The sequence below is a fragment of the Ambystoma mexicanum genome, chromosome 8 (genome assembly GCF_040938575.1).
Source record: "Ambystoma mexicanum isolate Mex_15411 chromosome 8, UKY_AmexF1_1, whole genome shotgun sequence".
NCBI classification, from domain to species: Eukaryota; Metazoa; Chordata; class Amphibia; order Caudata; family Ambystomatidae; genus Ambystoma; species Ambystoma mexicanum.
This window is the reverse complement of record NC_090929.1, coordinates 617,332,845-617,358,252: the sequence shown is the minus strand read 5'-3', so window position 1 is coordinate 617,358,252 and position 25,408 is coordinate 617,332,845.

Here is a 25,408-nt window from a genome sequence, read left to right as displayed (position 1 = left end):
CCTGTGGCGTCCCATTCTCCATCTTCCAAACCTCAGACAGCACCCCCCTCACTCTCACCTGAAAGGTCCTATCAGCCAAAAACGCCCTAATCCACCGAAACATCCTCCCCTTCACACCCATCTCCAACAATCTTATCAACAACCCGCTCTTCCATACCATATCATACGCTTTCTCCAAATCCAAAAAGAACGTCCCCACCAACCCACCATCACTCAATGCCTCCTCCACCCCAGTCACCAACCTTACTAACGGATCAGCCACCGACCGATTCCTCCTAAACCCATTCTGAAAATCACTCAACAGCCCATTCGACTCCAAATAAAACCCCAATCGCTCAACCACCATCCGTTCCATTACCTTACACATCACAACAGTCAGCGCAATCGGCCTATACGACTTACACTCCGTAGGAACCTTGCCACCCTTCAAAATCGCCACCACAATCGCTCTCTTCCACAACTTCGGCAAAACTCCACTCTTCCAGATCTCATTGAACAAAGCCAATACCTCCAACTTACATTCCACTGGCAACTTCTCCAAAAATACATACATGACCCCATCCAACCTTGGGCTAGACCACTTCCCCTTCCGAATCGCCCCATCCAACTCCACCATAGAAAACGGAACCTCGTACTGCTCCTACCAAGGCCCAACATCCGCCAACAACTCCCACATCTCTACCTCAATCACACTCATACCTAGCCTCACCGCTTCTGGAAAATTCCCTGAACTGTGCACCTCCGCAAAATACTCCCCCAACAAATTCGCCTTCTCCCCTTCCTCACTGACCACCTCTTCCCCTTTCAACAACACAGACACACCACCCTGCGGCCTCATCAATCCGGACATCCGCTTGAACTGTTTCCAAACCTCACCCACACCAGAATCATTCCCCAGGGTCCCACAATAGCCCCTCCAATATCCACGCTTTCTTTCCCTAATCACCCTCTGCACCACTGCCTTAGCCTTCTTATATGTCACCAGATCCATCAACATTCCTGATCTCACTGCCCTGGCCCTAGCCTTCTTACGCGCCGCCACAGCTCTCGAACATTCCACCGACCACCAAGGAACCTCGACCTTCCCTCCCTTCCCCTTCTCAATCTCCGGAATTGCTGCCACAGACGCTGCTCTCATTCCCTGCACCAGATGCTCATTCCATTCATCCACCCCCATCCCTTCCCTGAGGAACAATCAATTCCCGACACACTCCCTTATACACCTCCCAATCAGCCTTCCTAAAATTCAACCGACTCCCTGACATCCGTGGCCTGACCCCTACCTCACCCCTCACAGTCACCAAAATACCAGAATGATCGCTCCTCGTGTCCCCATCCTCACGCACTTCCCAATCACATTCACCTGCAATCGCAGCAGACACCCAGGTCAAATCCAAACACGACAACTTCCCAGTCCTCACATCCAACCGCGTACCAGACCCATCGTTCAGCAATACCAGACACAATTCATCAGCCATGTCCTCTAACAGTTCCCCATTCGCATCTGTCCGATCACTACCCCACAACGTGTTGGCACTGTTAAAATCGCCACACAAAACACAAGGTCCCACATGTCCCCTTAACACTCCAGACAGCACACCCACCTCCACCACCTCACACGGATTATAATAATTCAACACCAATACTTCTGAACCCCCTATCCGAATACCCGCCCCAATTGCTTCCACTGCTACATCCACCACAATCTCCCTTGCAACCAACCCCTTCCGAACTGCTAAAGCCAGACCCCCCCTCTCCCCTCCAACCTATCCTTACGAAACAACTCAAAACCCAGAATCACAAACCTCGGATCACCCCTTAACCACGTCTCCTGAATACAAACCACATCAACATTCAATTCCCCACACAACACCGCTTTCAACTCCTGCCCATTCCTCAACAAACCCCTCGCATTCCACTGCAAAATCCTCATGCCGACACCCCATTCTGCTTCCGCAATTTAGAAACCATCCTAAACACATCCTGTTCCACCACATCCACAACACTCACAAACCTCCTCCCTGCTTCCACCACTCCTTTCGTAAGATCCGACACACTGACAGACAAATTCCCCTGAACCAGCTCCAGCGCACTCACTATAAAGCACATAAACTCAGTTTTCGGGACAACCACCATTTCTATGCCTTTCACCTCACCCACCACTTTCTTCCTTACCACAGCCTCATCCACCACCGGCTCTTTCCCACTCACCTCACTCACTACCCGTACCGATTTCACCTTTGCTACAGCCTCCGCATAAGATAAACCTTCCACCGACCTTACCTGCACCACCTCTCTCGCCACCTTGTGCCTCTCACACCCCCTAAACGCGGTAGAATGTCCCCTCCCACAATTCACACACTTCTCTGGGGTCTCCACCTTGCATTCCTTAATATTGTGATCTCCACCACACCTCCCACAGTGTCTCTCATTCCTGCATACTCTCGCCACATGTCCAAACTGCTGACACTTATAACATCTCAAAGGCATCGCTACATAAACTTTCACACGAAACCTCTGATATCCCAATTCCACCACTTCCGGACACTCTGTTCTCGCAAACCTCACTGCCACAGTTGTAGACACCACATCCCCATGTGCATCTCTCCTCCCCAACCTCCATGCTTCCACCACCCCTACATCTGCCAATTTCTCTTCCACCTCAGACATATTCACAGACACTGGCACTCCATACAGCACCCCCTTACACGACACACCACTTTGATCAAACACTTGCACCGCATGTCTACCCACACAACGCACCTCCAGAATCTTAGCCTTGCTACCGGTATCCGTCCCCTCCATCAACAACCGGCCCCCAGCCACCACTAGCACCCGAGTAACATCCCCCACAGCCACCTTTACCCATCTAGCAATTTCCAATGGATTCACCCCCAGAAACATCTTCTCCCGATTATCAGGCTTCAACACCACCTTCCACACACTGTCACCCTGCATCTTCTCCTCCCCAGACACACCTCTCTCTGAGGCTTCCAGCTCTTTCAAAACGCGCTTTTCCTGAGTCACCTTTCCAGAGTGGCCCCGATCCAGCCCCCCTCCATCATCTCTCCGTGGAGACCTGCTACGATGGCGCTCTTCCCTTTCCACTTTCCGCCCCTCCACAGGTGTAGACTTCACAGACGGCGTTCTCTCCCTCTTCTCCTCCTCCTCCACCCCTCCCTTCTTTCCAACCTTCCCTTTCCCCTTACCCATTCTTACCGCCTCCTCCAAGCACACTCACTCTTTGCATCCGCCTCGAGAGTCCGCTCCACCCCCTCGAGCCCAGCACCCTCCTCCCAGTCACCGCTCCGCCCTGCCTGGGTCTGCCTGAAGAGCTCCGATAGCTCTTCTCTCTGCAGGCCGATGCGACACCCGATAGCTGCTCTCTTGGCTGCATGTGTTGCAATCTCTATCCGCTCACATGAGGAGTGCACTGCGCAGACTCAACCGCCGCCGACAGGACACCATAACAACGGACGCCATGGAAAGAAAAGACCGACTACAAACAAGCACTAGAAGGGCCCGCTGGGCCTCCTGCTCGACCACTGGTTATGAAAGCACAGGCCAATCCCCTAAGGCCCAGGCTAGCAGCCACTAAAAAGAGACTGATCCCCGGTGAATGAATGGATGAAATAAAAGACACACTCACCACCAGAACGAGCCCCAGGCAAAGACCAGGCAACCATACCCCGCAGTCACGGTTTACAAGGAACACAACAACCAAATTAAATAAAAGTGTGAGAGCAGAGAAAAAATAAAATTAGTTAAATCAATAGTGATATGCTGGAAGTGGGAGGAAAAGAACGCCCACTCAAACGCTGCGATCATACACCGTAAAGGGAAATAAAAATAAACAGTTTAGCAGAATAAAACAGATAGCAGGCTATCAGAATCAAGTATTATCACAGCAGTGCTTACAGGGCTGAATGCAGAGGCGTGCTAACACTGTACCTGGAATTCTCGCTCTGATACCTTGACAATGGGAGTAGGTCTCACTTCTGAATCTTGCAGCCTAGCAGAAGTACTTGTTTTGATCCTGTGACACTTATTCACTTAGACTCTCTGGGAGCCAGTTAGAAGAAGGGGAATTGGATCGTCACCTTCCGCACCACAGGGCAAGCCATTGACTCAGATTTGTTTCACTTGCACCACAATCTTAAAGTATTCCAGACAGTTCTCTGTTGCCCTATTCCCTTGATTGCCGCTTCCATTTACTTTTCCCATACACTTCATTGCTGGGATCTTCTGGGCACATTGACGGTCAAACTCAGTGCTTCTCTGGTGAATGGAGGCTCTGGATTCTAGCTGGGCCGCGTTCCCACTCAAATCATCAGATATACCCGCTAAACATGACACATATTTTTCAATGCGCCCCAATTAATTCATCACTGGGTGCATTGAGGGCCAGGGGGCCTGGATCCTCATGGCTAGAAAGACACTGCTTGTTTGCTGAGTAATGCAGTGCAAAGAAGTCTTGATCAGCAAGCTTATGTCTTTCACCCCCGCTGTTGGGGTGTGGGGGAGGGTGGCCATAGTCAGTTACGGCATGCCAGCCCGAGCTAAGGTAAGCCCAAGCGAATAAAGAATGTGTATTCTCCCCTACTGTTCTGGCCACCTGATTGGCTGAGCGTCCTTCCCCGGGTGTGAATATAATTTCTCTTGTTCTTCTCAGATGCTATTATTGTACTTATTCCCACACACCATGACATGGTAACAGATATATCATTTCAATATTTTTATATTGCAGTTTGTACTTGGCTGCATTAAGCTGGTCTACTTTCTATGGCCAGCATTGATGCCAGGGGGCCCTAATTCACAGATTTTCTCAACTCAATGCATATTACTTTTTATTTCTGGGAATCAGAGGCCTCAGAAGGCTGACATTCTTACATATCCAGCTGAAGGGTCAAACATTCTTGCCCATTAGCAAGATGGCTGCCCTGTGACAGGCTTCCACCCACGAGCGCACATGAGGAAATGCTGTCCACAACCAAAATGGCCTCTACTGAATAACAAGCGAGGGAGGACTACACCAGGCTATCCAATTAGCCAAGATCATGAGGCCCTACTCCCGGTATCCTCCCTGCTGTGCCATAACTGCCTGCAGTTTGTATGTGAAGTACCCCACCCCGGCGTCAGGTTGCTGCTGCCACTGGCTCATTAAGCTTTAACATCAATAAAGTGAGTGCCAGAGACACTGACTGCCCTGCACAATACATGTCTGTCTGCTTTCCCCCGATCAGTTGGGGGTCAAGTGGCAGGAACCCTTGAGACTGTCGCTTGTTACTGGGTTGGGACCCAGTAAGCTGAGCTGTATTTCCTTTCTTCAGTGGCAGACGCACTCACCTCATGCCTGCTTCACAGACAGGCTTGGAGGTGGACAGAGTCACTTAGCGCAACACAGTTCCCCGAAAATGTTTGCGGCACCAATCAACATCTCACATGCCGCCATCACAGCATCATCCTTCTGTCCATGCACAGATTTAAGCCACATTTTCATGATCAAGTTGGGAAGGGAGGGAGTGTTCACACTTCTTCAGGCCATCGAAGCAATGCGGCTCTCTTAGATGCCAAGTCCTGCTCTCCCACTACAACACATTGTACAGTCTCTATTTCTGCTGCTGTGACCCATCTGACAATATTATTGTTATCCAGGTTCACAATCTTGTGTGCAACACCAGTTTTACCTTTATTAGCTATTAATGCAAAGTAATTTTACTATATAAACACTTCAAGAATGAACACAACTGTACATGTGTAAATTGGTAAGGGCGATGCATCTGGAAAAGTCATGCTACACACACACAAATTGTATATTGTCAAATGGACTGCCATCCTCCATGCTCTGACTTCTTTCTTCAATATCTCGTCTACTAATGCTGTGTGTTCTTTAATGGATTTCAAATGCTCTGGCCATCTCCCCCCTTGGTCCTTTGTAAGGTGTCCTGAAACCACTCTCACATCCCTCTGCCAATTAACATCCCACATTCCTATCCAAGTTATATTGCAGCCGCTGTGTCATTTTTATTATTTTTACCAGCGTATGCTCCTTTTTCCAGTGTCCCTCTGCTACTGCCATTTCCTCTACCTTCGCAACTCCACCGCCCTCGATCCCAGCATTGCGTGAGGGGATGACATGCAGTGCATCTCGTTCATTCATGTTTATATTTGCATGCCACCTTGGAACATGTTCCTCTGTTGTAATCCAGTATTTATTTATTTATTTATTGGACATTTGTATGGTGCCTGTTAAGATGGATTTCTGAACTCTGATCTGGTGGTCAGAGGATCAGAAGGCCGTAAGTTTCTTGGAACAGGGTAATCTTCTGGACAAGCCAGACCAATCAAGATAGCATTGGTGGCGCTCAAAACTAGGTCTCAGGTGGGCTGAGGGTGATCGAAAGCCCACAATGAGCACACACAGTAAACCACACACAAATTACTCGCAGTCAGGTGTATATATCAAAAATACATATATATTTATTAAAGGCCTTTTAAATCAAACACAAAGCAAATATCAGCAGTATTAACCAACACAACACTAACTATTAAACATATACACAGTCACCATGGCCTAAAGGAATAGTACACATTATAGATACACAATATGCAAAGAAAGGGGTCATACAGTGTGAATATCGTTAAGGCAGTCCTTCACAATTCAAACCCTAACTAAGAGGCAATGCAGTCCCTATGATGAGTGGAGCCTTGAGCTCAAATGTACATTTGGTGCTGGCGCACGCGATTGTGCGGTTAAGTCAAAACGGGGTGTCTTCAAGGGGCTGTGGCGACTCAGGAAGGTGGGTGAGGCAGTGAAGAATAAGTTCCCACTATATGAGGGTTTCCCCAAGAGGGCAGAACAGGAGCCAAGAATTGGGAATAGCTCGGTAGTACAGGCTACCTCGATAAAGAAGAGTGGCCCTCAGGGGATAACCATGCGTAAAAGTCTATGGATGCGCCAGGTGCCACCAGTAAGGGTTGCAAGTACTTACCGACCCTCAGTGTACTACGGACCAAACTTCGGCAGTCGAGTCCACTTTGGTTATAGGTTCAAATCCTGCAGTTGCGCGGCTCTGTGGCTTTCAGGGGCTGCGTTCTGGGACTGATTCCATGGCGGGACAGTGGCGATTTCTCTGCTCCTGGTGAAGGGATCAGGCCAGTTCCACTGCAGCGAGTCTGAGGGTACAGGGGGGCACATCAGCAAGGCATCCACGAATTTCGTCACCACATTTGGGTGACACAGTGACCGCGTATGCTCGGGTTCAGGCATACTCTCCTAATTCCAGACCTAGGAATGCTAGGCATACGAAACTCAGCAGGAGAGTGCCTTATACCCAGAGCTTACAGTCTCCAAAGGCTCAAGTTGGACCTCGAGACAGCAGAGGTACTAGGGTAAAGGTCCCTTACGAGCTGGTCAGTTCACTGGGCGGTCAGGGAACACTTGTGAAAAGGCTTGTTTACAGGTTAAGATGGAGGTGCAGAGAATAGTTGGTCCCACTATTCCAATGGGTCGAAGTGCCCTTGCTGGCCTTCTAGGTTTGATCAGAAACAGGGGGTCCGATGGGACAGCAGCAGGCTCAGGGCACCAAACCTTCTTGCGGGTCACCAGCGGTTCCATGGCTCTGCTCATTTTATTCATGATACTTGGCTCCTTTACTAAGTTCGGTGTTAACTCAGAAGATCGACCTGGAATGGGTGTAAGATGCCTTCTTTTCTTTATCCAAAATCTCCTTCACGGCAAAACGAAGAAAAACCAATGAGAGATCTGCTCACATACAGCCATCCCAGACGTGGACCACAGTGGTCCCAGTCATTCCAGCACACCAGACGTCCTGCCACCCAGGATGTGTATTGGAACTAGACAGCTCCAGCCCACATCCTGGAGGCACACACACAAGGCATGCAGAAGCCTGCAAAAGCTTCAGTTTGAGCGGGTGTCTGCATGACCAAATAAGGAATTTCCCTGGTCTGCTCCACCTGTGGAAGGCAAAGGGACAAGATGGCCAAAGGACAGAACAAAGGATCTCTTGGCGTGGCCATCTTAGGTACTGGCCACTGTCCTGAGCGTAACGCGGTAAACGTGGTACAAACCATTGAATTGAGTTGAAAATACATATAATTTAACAGCTTCCACCAGCTCTGTAAAGGGCACACTTGTACATTTACCAAAAATCCTTTGAGGGTGTCTAGGGCCTTAAAAATGAAAAAGGTTCCCCAGCTCACTGTACTGTTAGGTACTTTGTGCACTGATGAAATGTTACTAAAGAATAATAACAATGTGAAAGACTAAGGGAAACAAACTCTCCCAGTACTGATAGTCTTAAGGGCATGTCAGTTTCCCAATAACAAAATGAGCAAAATGAGCAAAAGCCCAGCAGAGTACAGCAGAAGGCTGGGCTCCACTGGCAAATGTCAGGCGAGGATTCGTCAAACAACAGAACAAAATTGGGGGGGACACAACTGGAGGGAAAATTACCCATAAATGAAAATCATTCCTAACAGCATCTATACACAAATGGTTCCATTCTTTACCAATGCCATATCCACCTCTATGTTGACCCCCATCCCTCTTTGAGTGGGCTGCACTTGAAAGTCATGAAGACACTAGCAGCCCTCAAGACTGGTGTGTACCCACCACTGAACGTGTGGGGGCCATCCACTGAAGCTACAATTCTGTGTCATTCTCACTACAGTCTTCTCCGTCATTGTCCGCCATTCGTGACCTGAATTCCTCCACATACCTGAGCTATGCAAATCCCCCAAAATTAATTTGTGTTTTCCTAATCACGTCAATGTATTTAAAAAGGGCCAGGCTCTGCTCCAGGACCTTCTTGCAGTATACACTAACACATCTGAAAAAGGTAGATGTCCAAGTCCCAATTGTTGCTGCCACTATATAGGTCCTCAGCCAATTCCATTCTTCTTTGTTCTGACCTACTTTACACCTCACCTCCCTTTGTAATCATTTACATATTTCACCCAATTCTCCTTTCCAAACCCTTTCTTATCCAATGTAAGATATGACCTTAACAGTCTCTGCATCCCGATATATGACAACCTCACCTCTTTCTGAATTCTCTTTTCTATTGTTTTGTCTCCCTTTATCCCACTTACGTTGTCATTCTCCCTTGTTAATGCTAACATTTCATCTTTCGCCATCCCCTTTTCGACATGCATTTTTCCTTCTTTCACTTTTCACCATAAAATATTCTTCCCCTTTAATTTCTCCCAATTTCTGTGTGCCTGCAGTTTGTTTACCCATCCCTTCTAGGTAGTTAGTGTCCCAACCACTATTCTTTCTTTTTTCTTTCAAGAATGCTTCCCGGTAGCTCCACCACCTACCTTGCCTTTCCCATGGGGTCTTCCTCTTTTTCTTGCTCCACTCTCCCACTCCGTTCCCGTGCCACAACCATAGGTAATTCTCATCCCCTCCCTCTTTGACCTTTTCTATTTTGTCCATTCCCTGCATACCGGTCGTTCTGGGACTGCATCACACCTGTGTCTTGCAAGTCGACCCCCTCTCCACATGGCTGCTTTCTTTCCATTCTGTGTTATTTTTTACAGCTTTCTTTCTTTTTTCTTTTGTGCTTTTCTCCATTATCTAAAATGTCTCACCAAGCTCTTCCCTCTTCCCTTTTATTTCCCTTCTTTATTGGTTACCAATCCTCACCTTCTTCAGACATCCCCTAATTCTCTTCATCCCTCCTCATGTCCTTTCTCTTGCCTACTTGGTTTCATCTGTTAGGGCTTCTTCCATTGAATCCCATGCCCTAACCTATTCTTTATTTTTTCCAAACTGTAACCTACCTCTTATTCATTGTTTTCTCTCTCCTTCTTATGTGTTCTTTCCCATCCTTTACCCTGTCTCATCTTGCAATTTTCATCCCTTCTAATGGGTTGCATGTTTCACCATCCTAGCCATTTCCTTGCCCATGGTGGTAAGTCACTCACTATCTGTCTATCATCGCCTTCTGTTATATCCCTCTGCAGAGGTCGGATGCACCGTGGGGCGTACCCTTCTTTCTTTTGTAGCTCTGTCCACAGCTTTCAGATTTTGGGCTGTCCTCAATCCACTCCTACTTTTTTCTTTTTATCAACTGGTATGTCCTCGTTTGTTTCTGTTCTCTTGGCTTCATATCCCATACCCTCTCTTTTCTCTTCAGTCTGTTGGCGGTATTCTGTGGTATTTTGGTGAGCCTGTTGGGGTATTTTGTGGTATTTTGGTGAGCCCTAAATATACAGGACTGCCTGATATTATTCTTATACTGGATCACAAACGGTGAGCCAAGATCGAACCTGGTATGCCCTAAATCATGATTTAATCATCATGTGGGATTTTATATACAATACCACTTTGGTGTTAATCCAGAATACACTTACCGAGATGCCTGAATGCTGTTATTCATATAAGCAGCCCCTGAAATTGACCCAACATACAGTGACCAGTTTTGTTTTGTCTTTTACTACATGTGGCAAAAGGGAATACCATCTGCAGTAAAATGAGTTTACCATTAGTTTTACAACAGTGTGTATATTATCACAATTAATTAGGAGACATGATAAACAGACCAATGCTAACTGATTTGTTTCTTTTGGTGCTTAATAAAAAACGAGAATTCATAAAATGTACAAGCACATGTAATGCACTAATCTATTTTGCAGGATGTCCCTTGTGATTCAAAATGAAAATAAACTAAACCACACATACATTTCATTAGAAACTTCGCCCACCGTAGATACCCTTTTCTCATAACAGGCTTCAAATACTCCTGTTTTAGTGTTCTAATTCAAAACATTGTTATCAAAAGACCTTGACACAGAGCATCTGCTTTTCTTAGCTTAAAGAAAGCTCCAGCTATATTTGACACTTTTTACATGGAATGAGTAACACAAGAAAAATATCTGTCTCCGTTTAAGAATGCAATTCGTAGGCTGCGACTGTTCAAAAATGCACTTATCAAAAGCCCTTGAATAACAACTCACGTTTGTTAATTTATGACAACATTCGCCAGACTACACGCTCCTCAATTTATTTACCAGAATCTCACCTAAAATATGCTCATTTCTGTGTGCCCCCGAACTGCAAAGCGGTACTCCCAACCAGCTTCCTGGACAGACCACACAGCAAATTTTCTTATCTTCTTCACTCCTCACTAGGCAGGAATGAACTCGGCAGAGCCAGCCTGTGCAGAAGCTCTCCTTCTGCTATCACAGCAGGCCTCGAGGCTCTTTGTCACGGGCAGCTTGACTGTCTGTTTGTCCCTCTGCCAACCTCCTTTTCCCTCCTTGGAAAGCCACAAAGAACTCATCCTTCTCATTGCACAGCACTTTAAAGCTCTCCCAACTCTCCTCCTTTCAAGATACATCTCCCTTACAGAAGTCATACAATATCCCTGCATCTTTCAGTGATGTCATGTGCCAATCAGAACCACCTCACTTTAACAACCAACTCACTAGAATGTTCAAGAGAACACGTGATCAGCGTGGCTTTTGAAAGGCAGCAAACAGATGAGAAGTGTTACATTTCTTGCTCTGGTTTCCTGAAGAACGAACATGAACAATGGCACTCATCTAGCAAACTTTCTACCACTGTGTGAGTGCCTGTCGTCTTGTCCAAATGTCTACTATTGTCTCGTCGCTCTCTGTCTACTCTGCGTCCGCCCCTCCATGTGTCCTTCCCTAGTGTTCTCCCCGCCCCTAGCCCACCTCCTCTTCTATCCTCTCCCCACCTACTCTATGGTGATCTCTGTCTATACTATATTTTCCAACTGCTTCTCTATCGACTATCCTGATCTTCTCACTAAATATGGTAGGAAGAAGTTTAAAAAGGACATACTGGTCTCCAACCTCGGCCTCCCTATCGCTGAAACCTATACCAGTGCCTCCTCTAGGCAAACCCTCACCGACATCTTCTTTGTTGTTCCCTTGCCAGACCTATGGACTCTTCATATGTTCTCTGTGCTTTCTCCCCTCTCTTCTTCTTTCATTAATGATGGCACCCAGTGGGAGGCTCTCCTGGCCTCCTTTGACTCCTCTAAGGGCATCATAAATGTTTAACTGAATGGTGACGTTTTGGTCCAAGGCCCTCAGGCCAATCTTCTCCTCTTTGATAGACACTTCCCGCGCCTTATCAACTTCCTTTCTTCTGCTGTCCTCTCTCTTCCCTCCACGGCTTCCTTGCCTCCCCCTGCTGTCTCCTCCTTGGCTATCTTGCCCTCTCCTCCTTCCTCTTCTACCTCCCCCTTTCGCTTCTTCTACACCTCTGCAATGCATACCTCTGATTTGTACTCCTCCCCGAAAGTCTTTCAGGGACGGCAACCTCCTCCATATTGCCACTCTTAACTCCCGCTCAGCTGTCAAACACTCCTCTGACATCTGTCACCTCCTTGAAGAACTTGACCTCGATGTCCTTGGTCTCACTGAGACATGGTTCGAGGCCAGCTCTGGCATGAGCATTGACATACTCCTCCCTGACGGCTACAAATTCCTCTCCGCACCCAGGTCAACCCGTTCTAGAGGGGGTGTAGCCCTGATCTTCCCCAAGTAGATTCCTGCCTCTGCCATTCCTACACAGGGCTACTTCTCTTTTGAATGCATCGACTGCAGGATCTCTCTCTCTCTCCTAGCCATTCCCTTACTGTGGCTACCATCTATCGGCCAGCTGGTCAGATCTCCTCCTTCCTTTCCGAGTGGGCAGACCTCTCCTCTTCCCTCCTGGTTTCGACCAGTCAACTCCTCCTTCTTGGAGACTTTAACATCCACCTGGATATTCCTGTCCTTCCTCTGGACTCTTTTGCGACCTCTGCGACTCTCTCTCACTCTCTGTTCTCCCCTCTGGCCCGACTCACTCTGCAGGTCACACCCGGGATGCTCTGATCTCTCCACGCCTTCCCCTTTCTATCCCTCTCACCACTCCTCTCTCCTGGAATGATCACTTTCTTCTTTCCTGCTCGCTCACCCTCTCTACCCCTCAGGCCAAGCCACCTCCAGCACTGCCACCCACCTTCTCAGTTATCCGACCGATGAAGCGCGTGTCAGTTGAGTCGTTCGCCACCACTTTCTTGCCCCCACGCCCCTGTTGGCTGACTCACACCCTGACACATTCTCCACTCTGCTATATCTGATACTCTTGATGTTCTTGCCCCTGTCATGAGGATCCGCTTGAAGCCCAAAGCCAAGTGCAACTCCTGGTACGACTCAGACCTCGTCACCCTCAAACGCAAGTGCAAAGTGGCTGAGAAGAAATGGCGTGCTTCCGGTACATCCTCTGACAAACTGGCCTGCCGCCTGCTCCAAAGGCAATACCGACTCTCTGCCTGCACCAAGAAGAGAGCTCACATCCAAGCCTGCGTCTCTGCGGCATCTAACAACTCGGCTGAACTCTTAAAAATCTGCAAGGATCTGGCCAATCCTGCTGCAGTCTCTACATCTCCTGACTCCTCCCAGGCCCTCAGCATGGCTCTGGCTTCTCATTTCATCTGTAACTCTCAGGACTTCCTGTCCTCTCTCTCTCCCCCCCATACTCCCTGCTCTTCCACTGGCCTTTCTTCAGCCACCTCTCCTCCCTCCTTCTCTGCCTTTCCCCTGTTCTCCCCAGACAAGGTTTCTAGACAAGTCCGATCGATGAAAGTCTCGTCAGAACAGATTCACCCCTGTTCCTCTAAAACCATCAAGGACCACATTGACACCCTGGCTTCTGCTCTGGCTGACTTCTGCAACCACTCCTTCGCCACTGAAGTCTTCCTTTCTCCCCTGAAGCACTCCCTTGTGGACCTTCTTCTTAAGAAACCCTCTGCCGACCCGTCCTGCCTGGCTAACTATTGCCCAATCTCCATCACTCCTTTCCAGGGCAAACTCCTGGAAAAGCTGGCCATCTCCCAACTTAATCTTCCCACTGAATTTGTTGGTTGTCTCCATGACTATCAGTCTGGCCTCAGAGTTGCCAGAAGCATGGAAACTGCTCCCCTGAACATCCATGAAGACCTGCTCTCAAATCTCGATTCCAACACCCCCTGTGTCCTCATCTTACTTGATCTCTCGTCTGCCTTTGACAGGGTCAACCATGCCATCCCACTCAACCGTCTCTGTGATAACCTGGGTATCACTGATCAGGCCCTGCCTTGGCTGACTTCTTTCCACTCTGATCGACCCTCCCAGGTCCAAATTGCGTCCTTCCTCTCCTCTATCTCCATCTCTACCTGTGGTCTTCCCCAGGGGTCTAACCCCTCTCCCTGGCTGTTCAACCAATACCTGGCACTTCTTGTCCACTGCATTGCCGCTCTCTGCCACAACTTTCAGTGCTATGCGGATGACACTCAGCTCATTTTCAGGCTCTCTTAAGCCACCTCTTCTCCTTCTCTCATCTCTGGCTGTTTGTCTGCTATCCAGGAGTGGTGTGCCACCAATGCTCTCTGCCTTAATGCCAGTAAGACTGAGAGTCTCCTCATCGGTACACCCGTTCCCTCATTTCCTGTCTCTCTCTGGCCGGCCTCTCTTGGCCCTCTTCCTAATCCCACCTGTGAGGCTGAAAACCTTGGGGTCATCTTTGACTCCACACTCTCCTTCTCTCCTCACATCTATGACGTCTCTAAGAAGTCACACTACCAGCTGCACCTCCTCAGAGGTATTCTTCCTTTTCGCTACTTACCCCAGAAGCTTACTGTCTCCAGAGCTCTCGTTTTCTCTAGACAGGACTAGTGCAACAGCTTCTTTCTAAATCTGCCTGCCTCTACTCTCCGACCTCTACAACTCATCCAGAACAGGACTGCAAGACTTGTCCTTGGCCTCAAGCCCAACGATCGTATCTCTCCAGGACTGAAATCTCGGCACTGGCTTGAATTAAGTTCAAAACCCTCTGCATTGTCCACAAGGCCTTCTGGAGCCAGGGGCCTCAATACCTTCAACTCTCTCTTCCTAAATAGCTTCCCTCTCTTGCTCTTCGCTCATTTGCCTCCAACTCTCTCAGGGTCAGTCGCTTCTCCAAGCAACGTGTTGTTGGTAGATCTCTTTCTTCGGCTAGTGCCTCCCTCTGCAACAGCCTCCCTCCCTCTCTGAAAATTGAGGAGAACCTTCTCTGGTTCCGGAAGCACCTCAAGACCTTCTTCTTTGCCTCTGCTTTCTCTCCTCCTCTCCCCTGCTGAATTCCAGGATGAAACAGAAACTGCACTGGTCACCTGGCTACCCTCTGTTCTCAGGCCTGGTCCCCTCCCCGTCAGTTGCACACATGCACTGCCCCTGGTAACCCTTGCACTCTGGGGCTGTTCTGTATCCCTACAGCCTCCTACCAGCACTTGACACCTGATGTCTGCACTTACCCTGGCACCTGGAACCGGCTCGCCACACGTATTTATTTATTTTTCCAATGTATTGTTTCTAACTATTTACTGTTATCCTATGTACTGCACTTCCCCTCACCCCTTCCCCTCGCACTTTTCCCCTCCCCCATTCGCCCTGCACTTGCGCAATCTCAATGTCACCTGGACTATTAAGATCATTGGCCCTCATTACAAGTCAGGCGGTGGACCATGGTGCTATTAGCACCATGGTCCATGCCGGATTCCGCCATGGTGGATGGCGGAATTACCGCCCCATTCCAAGGTGAGTGGGGCGGTAATTCCCCATTCACCATTTGCCCTTCCCCATTCCCATTTTTGCCCCATAGGGCATAATGGGGATGGGGAAGGCGCTAATTACGGCACGTAAATTACTGTGCCGTAATTAGCACCAAGGTCGCTTAGCGCCTTGGACTTTAACGCCTGCAAAAAGCAGGCGTTAAAGTGTGAATCAGGCGTTAAGGGTTAGCGGCGCCGATGGCGCCGTTAACCCCTTAACGCCTGACTTGTAATGAGGGCCATTGTCTCTGTCTTCCCTTTGTTCCACTCCCTGGCCTCATCACGCCTTGAAACACTTGTGTATAGTTGCGTTATGAATTCCATATTATATCATATCATATCATATCAATAGGGCTACTTTGAGCAAAATGGCTCTTCACATTCCACAACTCCAACTGGTCACGTCTTCCTTGTAAGAAAACTGCTTTCATTCTGCACGTTCATTTTCTTCTGTGTTCTCCAAACACATTGTACAGCTTGTGTTTCCCAACTCATTTAATGTACCAATTTGCACCAAAGTTTTGCACCAAAGAACTATGTATGGAACTGCATTGGATATTAGTAATGGGATAGGTTAGTGGGTTTAAGGGTATTAGTAAAATTAATGGGTGTTTGTTTTTATTGTTCATTGCACTCAGGCCATATTACTGTGGTGTGGTGTGTCATGATAACATTAGCTGTTATGCACTGCCAAATACAATCTCCCCTTTTTATCTGGCATGTGCTCTGTGTATTGACAATACTGACTTATATCAGATTCAGCCTAGAGTCTCACACTCTTGTTGGAAAGTGGGGTCAGTTTTCATTTTTGTTGAAATGCAAAGCCTTATGTAAAATTTGGAGCCTCTTTTGCAACAACTCCTATCACCTTCTCCATCTATCCTGTTCTGCTCTACACATTGTAATGTGCTTCTACCTTTGCTTACAAAATCTCTCATCTTTAAACTTCTCTCCCTGTCTGTCATTCATTGTCTCTCTCTCTGCCCATTCAGATGTTGCCCTCGCTCTGTTGAATGGCTTTTTTAGCCCACATTTCCCAAATCCTCTCCTTTACTCAGTTGTTTGGAAGCATTTACCCCCCGTATTTTGCCCCTCTTTCAACTCCCCTCACTGACTCCTTTTTGATCTTTTGGGCCACCACACTCCAAAATTGCCTCCATCCACCCCTGCTGATGCAGCTCTCTTTTTTGGCCTTCCTCCTGAGATTCCAACTCCCACATCATCCCCTAATATCCCCCTCACCCTCTCTCTTATTTGGCATGCCTGAGGCGTCATTGTGTCCTTCTCTTTCACTGCTGATAAAGGGGGGCTTTCCCTTCCCCTTTGCACAACTCTGGCCTGCTGGAGTCATGCATCGTCAAGTTTCCCCGCTCCTTCACTACCACAATGTACCCGTGGGCGGGATCTTCCCTTCCCACCCACGGGCCCTCTTTCAAAGCAGGCTCCGTCCCCAACCATCAGCAATGTCATCCTCTTCCCTGTTATGGTCCAATAACTGTACCTTTTTCATTACCCTGTGCCCATCCCCTGCCATTCTCAACCTCTCCCCTGCTCATCACGTTGTTGGCCCCTCCTGCCACCCTTCTGCATATTCTATGGCCACCTCCACTCATCTCTCCCCTGATCAGTGTTCAGCTCATAGGCCTGTCCACACCACAGGTAACACTGTCTTCACCTGCCTGCCCCAGTACTCTTGACCTTCTCAACCTTGACACCTCTCACCATTCTCTCTGAAAATCGTCTTCTTTCCAGGGACAATGCGCATGCTGCCTGAATGCCCCCCAGTCCATGCTTTAAGACCTTGAGCCTCTTGGTGTTTCCTGACCTCCCCCCCCACACACCCACACACATAGGTGCAGCCCAATATCCAACTCACTCTCTACCAAACTGTTACTTTTTGTCTCTGATGACCTCACTCCAATTATGTCAACTTACACCTAGTCCCCACAACTCTGGTATCACTTCTGTCAGCCAGCAGTCAGACCGCACCCTGTCTCGCCATTCTTTGAGATGCCTCGTGTGCAGCAGCCTGTAGGACCCCCTTCATCCATCTTTTCACTCATCTTTTGCCAGTTGAATTCTGCCAGACCTATTGATACTCATGTCCTGTATATCGGTGCAAGCCGGAACATATAGGAGTTCGCCCCTTGAGATGACCCCCCTTGCCAATACACGACCCGTAGAAAAATGTTTCTAATGATGTCCATAAACAGCCAAAGTCCCTGGCTTCCTCGATTCCTGACTGCGCAGATCAACCTTTCATGGACAGCCCAATCTCAGCAGGCGGAACCTCTCACTATGAACCTCTCACTATGGACACTTAGGCTTCATAGCATCTAGTAAGAGGACTAACACTCTCTCTCCCCAGATGTTGGTTGACACGACTGACAATAGTAGCATGTATGGAATCACGTAGCATTCAGGTGTGTCGACTGTGGAGATGGACTCTAAGTGCATGGCCTCGGAAGCAGGACTTTTTCACTGTTGCAAATCAGCCTGTTATCAGATTTCCTCAACACCAACTGATTGCCCTGAATACCTGAGGATGGGGACAGTAATCAACAGATGACATGGGCAGCTCTTTTGAGTTAGTCCACATGCATGTTCTCCCTCCTTTGGCTACAAACAGGGACATAAGATTCAACTCCTCAAAAGAGCAAATCTGTTGAGTTTCCCTTGTCAACATCAGGAACATTGTACCCCCAATAACTTAACAATGTGATGGGTAGACATGCTTCAGCCTTGGTGGGCCTCATAAGTAAGTTACAGCATGGTTCCCTATGGCACAGCAAGCAACAGAACCACACCCCGGAATACCCTCCTCACTTATTGAGAAATACACTGGGCAGAAGGTTATGAATTAATCATAACTACTGGTATTGCTCGGGCAACCAGCCACATCATCATTTTCTAGCCCTTCTGCACCATTGCAGAAGGGGACCAGCCATATGCAAATCATTCTTAGTCCTGCCACCAATTGGAGCATGCCAGTCCGAACTGCTAGGCCATATCCCCAGTGCGCAGAAACACAAGCAACCTCAGACATGTTCCGCCTTGGTGGGCTTCATAAGTGACGTGCAGCTCGTTACCCTATGTCAGAGTGAGCAAGGAACACATGCCTTCTTTATGGAGACAAACTATAACTAAATAAAACATTTACCACCCAGCCTAGAGATGTGAAACATGACTGATGTGTCTGGCTGTGGTGCAAAGCTTGGAGAAAGGGCAATATATCTAATGTGTCTGAGGAATTCTTACTTTCATCCACTGCCCATCTCCCCTGTGCAGACTGAGACCCGCAGGGTTTCTCTACAAACCATCTGACCTGCCTCTGTTGCAAAGACGATGGGAGCAAGACTTAGCAAAACTCCTTCTAGCAACTCCTTCTAGCAATTAATGAGCGACCTGCCCCTACTGGAGAGTCTTGTGTGCATTCAGGGACACAGGAATCAGGATTTCATATTACTAATATACTGGACAACATCATGTTAGTATATGTGGGACTATAGAGTTGATAAGGTGAGGAAGGATAGCTCAGGGGAAACTCGTTTGTATTGGAAGCAAGACAGCACAGTGCAACACTTGTTTGAATCCCGATCCCGCCTCAGCAACCACTTGCTGGTATTAAGCGTGTTATAAAAGAACACTTATAATAAATACAAAAGGACTTTTGTTGAGGAAACCTTTCATTTTGAGTCTTCCAAAAAATTGTAATCTCAACCATTTCCCAGACTGTTGCCAGTGGATCTCCTAACACCTGTTGGGTATGTCGATAAGTAAACACCAGCCTTTATGTGGTAAATAGTGCTACCCTGCCTTCCCTTGCACATTTCAAAGTGGGTCCAATTAACACCATTCCTGCCTAAGGCAATCTCACTATGTAGGCCATGGGTCTGAAGAGGATTTTGCATGAAATTGACATCCCTGTTTGCCTTGGATAAACAAGAAACAGATATTGGCCTATCATCTAGGTACTGAAAACATTCGCCCCTTCCCATTGGGTAGACCTACCGTAAGGGCCAGCGCATCGTAAATACTGAAGCGGAAGATGAATGTCTGAGCTGCGGTATTCAGGACTGTATGTTTTCTTCCCCATAAAGCAAAAGAAACATTGGTGTCCTTTTGAAATGGGATATTAAGTCCAGAGAAGCCAGAATACCTCCTTGGCTTAGCAACTAAATGATCCATTGCAGAGGCAGCATTTGGAGTAGTAAGAATCTGTTCACGTCAGCCTGTGGTATGGTGGTGTGGTGGATGGTTTCATGATTAGAAAGCGAATCAAGTAGATTCCTGTGCATTTTTTCACAGTCAGCACTTGGACCATAGCTCTAATTTTCAGCAGCAGTAACTGAACTCCCATGGTCAAGATCTCTCTTGTGGACACCGGGTAGTTAGCACTTCACTGTTCCTCATAGGAATGGACGGAAACCTGATGCGATATCCAGTCTTGAATATTGGTTACGCCTGTCTGTTAAAAGGAACATTCCCATTGATCCTGGCAGTGCAGAAGAAAGCCACCCGGTTGCAGCAGATAGTCGCCAAAGTGAGCTGTTGGGAGCGAAGTATGACTTCTTTTTCTGTTTTACTATTGATAGTTCCACTACTTTTTACAACCATTTTCACCATTCCGGAACTCTTCTGGCTGAAGTTAAAGAAAACCACTTATTCTACCACCCTGCAGCAGTTACAGCCAAACTGAAATCTGTTCCACCATGCATTCACAAAGCCTGAATGACATCTCATCCTGGATGAACTCTCTATGACTACATCTTAACTATCTGCAGCTGGAGAAGCTTCTGCTAACACTAAGAAATGGTCTCTCGCGACACCTCATCTCCCCCTGATTTTTGGGACACGTGTCAAGTTATCATCTCAGGTTAAATCTTAAATGTTAAAGTTAATAAAGATCCAGGCCATTACCACAGGATTTTATTTTAACTTTAGGTGGGTCCATGGGATGTTTCCCTTCATGTCATTGGACAAGTGTTCATTTACAGTAGGAGCCTTAGTGGCTATTCAAGTGGACTACTGTAATGCACTGCTCTGGCCCTGTGCTATACTTCAGCACCACAGACTATTAATTCCCCAGACTCTGGCACTCAGACTTTGTAATACATGACTAGATTCCATTCAAGACAGCACACATGTTTCTAGTGGCAGGCCTCTGTTGAAGCAGCTGCTGTTCGGGCAGGTGTTGAGTATGGGTTCCAGCAGAGTTAAGATCAGTGATTACAGGCGCTTGCTCTAATTGATTGACCAACTTAAAAAACAATAATGAAAAACAATATTAAGGACCTCATTTTGTCTTTTCTGCCCAATTGGCTGTCTACCTTGTCCATCCACAATCCCTTGAGACATGTACTGCACCTTGCCCCTTCCCGCCTATATACTCCAGTTTCCCAATGCAAGCTGTGTTCATAAGACTGTGTGAAAGGTGGAGCTGGATGTGTGACAAACAGGGCAGGTAAGGAGAGATGGGCAAGAAGTATGTCCTCCGTTATGCAGTGAGAGTCTGACATCCTTCTGTTATGTCATGTTACTATGAGATCACTGTTACTATAAGGCTATGATATACTTTGTTGTTTGTACAGCACTTTATACTTTATGTCCACCTGATAGGATTCAGGAACAGAGAGGGAATCTTCCAGGCTGCAAGCTAACAAGGAGAACACCAGTGCACATTAGGACTGCACTGACAGGCCCTTCAGCCAGCTATCTGGCCAAAGTGTGGAGAATGTGCATGAAATAGAATTGAATGTGCTCTAACATGAAATCACGGGTTAGAGCAATGAGAAATGGTGATCTGGGCATAGGAGGTTTCTTGTTAGGATGTTTTGCATTTGTATATTTATTGAGCTTTTATTATAGTGCTTGACTCATAGGCGCTTTACAGAGTTGCCATGATGATACAATGAATTCACATCAAAAGGAGCATGAGTTAATTGTATAGAAGATAGCGTTTCAAACGAGATTTGAAAAGAGGCTAGAGCGTAGAGACAGTGGGAGAAGATTCCAGTGCTTGGGAGCTAGAAGTGAGAAGGAGTGAAAACAAGAAGAAGCACGGGCGGAGAGGAATGGCAAAAAGAGAAAAGGGACTGGGAGCAGAGGGCTCGTGGCAGAGAATACAAAGAAACCAGGGAAGACAGATAGGGAGGGGCTAAGCCATAAAGACACTTGAATAAGAGACAAAGGAAATTAAAATGCAGACGAGATTCAAAAGGTAGCCGACAGAGTGCCTAAGGCAGCAGAGATAGAATCACAAGGGGTTAAGCTGCATGGAGTGCGAACCGAAGAGTGGTAAATGGAATGAAGAGGGGCGAGTTGATAAGCGGAGAGACCAAGAAGGAGGGAAGAGCAATCAAAAAGGCAGGAAAAGACAGAAGAAGAAATAAGGAGCTGTGCAGCATTGAAGGTAAGAAATCGACAGGATTTACGGGTATTATAAAGATGAAAGCAACAGGAATGAGAGATAGTAAAAATGTGTGGAGAACAGGAAAGAGAAGAAACAAAAATGACACCCAGATTACAAGATGAAGAAGAGATAGTAATAATAGAGGGGGGAAGGATAATGGTGAGGGAGGAAAGGTTGGAGGAATAGTGGAATCAGGATAGAAAAAAAGCTCAGTCTTAGAGGGACTGCAGTGTAAATAGTGGGTTTACATCCATGTCTGAACAAACGAACAGTGAGGGATGAGTGCAAAGGGGACTGAGAGTGATGAAAAGGAGAACAAGATCTGAGGATTATCTGCATAGAGGTGATATGAAAAACTGGAAGAAGTGATAAGAGTTGCAAGAGGAGTCGTGTAAAGATAATAAAAGAAGAGGGCCTGAAATAGATCCTTGGGGAAGACCATATGGAAGAGGATGAGTAGAAGAAACATGACCAGCCCAAGAGACAGAAAAAGAGCCATTAGAAAGATAAGAGGGGGACCATTCAAGAACAGAATCATGAAAGCCAAGTTGGTGCAGACATGAAAGAAGAATAGTATGGTTGACTGTATCAAAAGCGTCCAACAAGTCAAGAAGAACAAGAAGAAAGGAAAGTTTAGAATATCAAGCAGACAATAGGATCAGAGACAGCCAGGAGAACAGTCTCAGTAGAGTGTTGGGGACGAAAGCCAGATTAAAAAGGAGGAAGGAGTGAGAGAGTAATAGCACATAGCAGACACCTGGGAACCACGTTTACTCTATGAAACGCCTCTACATTGCCATTTTATTAAGCCCAGTTCAGTGCTCCTAATAGTTTGCTGAATTTAATTCTCTAATGTCTCTCTGTAAGTCTGGTTTCTTAGACACATTTGGCTTAGAGAATAGAGGTACCGTATTAATCGTATCTGTAACTCTTCTGGGGCCTAAATGGATAGGTATATGGTGCCCTTTCCAGCACTGACCCCCACTGCGCTGCACAGTGCTCCTATCACGTTATCTATATGTCATCATGCTTTCCTTGTCAAGAGGGCAGTTTTGACAGACTCCCGGGTGGTCAGTGATGTTCACCACATAGTGTACCCGAGTCGTGTCATGCAGTACTTTGTTTGGTCCTTTTGCAGTATACTGCATTATATTACTGTACATGATGGCCAAGAGACAACCTCTTGCCCGACCTCATAGATGCAATCATGGGCATTTCAGTCATAAATGTGTGTCTGTAATGTATTAGCTGTCTCCAGCTGCTTCATTGCTCACACATGCATTTCTCCTCTATAATTAATTTTTCTGTGATGCAGGGCACAATGGTAAATCTAGCCACCATTTCCAAAAATGTTTGCGATCAGGTCAATGGACCTTCCAAACAATTTCTGAAACAGTTAAAACAGGAGATCTCCGCGGTCTCTGAAAGCAAAAGTTAATTCCCGCAAACAATAGAACGTCTGTCCTCAGACAGAAGGAAGTGCTTAAACACCCATTTCAGAGTATTATTAACGCACTCTGCCAAACGATTAGCTTGAAGGTGATTGACAGTGTTAGGCAAGTGGGACAATTCAGAAGCATGAAAAGGGCATGCATTAGTAACCCCATAAACCGCTGGCTCCTGTCAGAAAATGCTTGTGCTGGGAAAGATTCATAAAAGGTATGTAAGTGCATTTGTCACACTGCATACAGATCATGTTCTCATAGATCCTGTTTTTGAGTAGCAATTGCATATTCAATTTCCACCAGAGAGAAATTAATTTCCAGTGGGTCCAAATAGGACAACGCCCTTTTATGTTTATTTATTTATTTGTGTATTGTATTTATAAAGCACACAGATCCTTTGGGCATCAAGGTGCTGGGTACAGAACCCAGTCAACAGAGAGCTGGATGGGGGAGCATGCATATGGAGGGGTGAAGATGTGAAGATGTGAATGATATGTTATGTTATGTTATTACAACTGAAATAGTGCGACTTATTTATGTCCCTCTAAGAAAAGTGGTTGGGTGGTATTATTAGTATTACTGTTATTATTATTATTATTATTAATACATATTTTTATACTTCAAACCTAGCTCGGGAACAAAGAAGCACTGTACAAATATGTTAGTGGGATCACAAGGGAAGAACAACATTGCTTTTGCTAAAGTGGGGAAGAAAATCAGACTGCAGAAACTCGTTGTCCATCGGTGCACATCTAGTGCATCGCTATATTGGTCAAGAAAGGCAGATAAGAGAAAATACGCAGAAGAGGTTAAGACCAAAAGAGACTAACCCTCCCCTTCTGTTTGATGGACAGATTAACACGTCACATAGGGCTCCTGCCCCCAGCCCTGGCCCTATATTGCAAATATGAGAAGCGTTAGTCACTTAACTATATCATCCATACACTAAACAGAAATAGTGAGGATAAACACCGTGTGAGCCAAGGATGACAAACCCAAGTGATGTCATCTCACCTATGACACACATAGCTGCATAAGACACCAGGCAAACATGTATTTGTTTACAAAGTTACACAGACATTAGGCCAAACTGTGTTTAGGTGTGAAGAATACTACCCACACTATACTAGGAAAGCATATCATAAATAATGTATCAGCAAAATGTAATATTGAAATATATGCAGAATATAGCTCCTAACAAAGAAATACAATGGCAAAAGGAGTCCATTCCTTTTAAAATGGACACCATAGCATGCATTTCCGATGAATCAGGGAGGGCTGAGAAAGTAGAAAAAGGGAGAGTCTGCTCAAAGCAGAGCCAGGTACACCCATTTAGCAGGATAGACAGTTTTTAGCAGTATTGCTCAAAAGCTGTTTTTATAAATGGATTTGGCAGTATAGTAAGAAATAGATAAGGGAGGAGTAGCCAATGGAAACATGACACCAGGCCTTGTATCCTTGACAGCTCTGAGCTACAGCCTGCGCCATCCCAAAGCTGCTTCTAACCAGCTCTAAGTTGCAACAGGAGTTCCAGTGAGTCATTGAAAATGGGAACAACAGGTTTATGCTGATCAGCAGAGAATGAGTCATTTGGGAGTGGAAATAATGATGTATTCCAGGAAACATTTGTGCCCAATGAGAAAGGCTAATGCATTTTACTCATAGGAACCTGACCCATTATATTGTAAGGTTCATATAAGAACGGAACATGTGTCATATATTTTCTATTATATATATTTATGCTGGATGTAGAAAAACATTGAGACTTTCTTGTTGCATGAGAAAACCTCCCGGCTGGCTGTTAAGAAATAAAAGCTTTTGTTCTTTGCACAATTGTTTGTCTCTATTCATGAATGGCCTTATTGAGTTATGGATAAGAAATTACCTCTTCTACATCTGGCGATTTCCATCAAGGGATGCTTTAAATCTTGTACAGATTA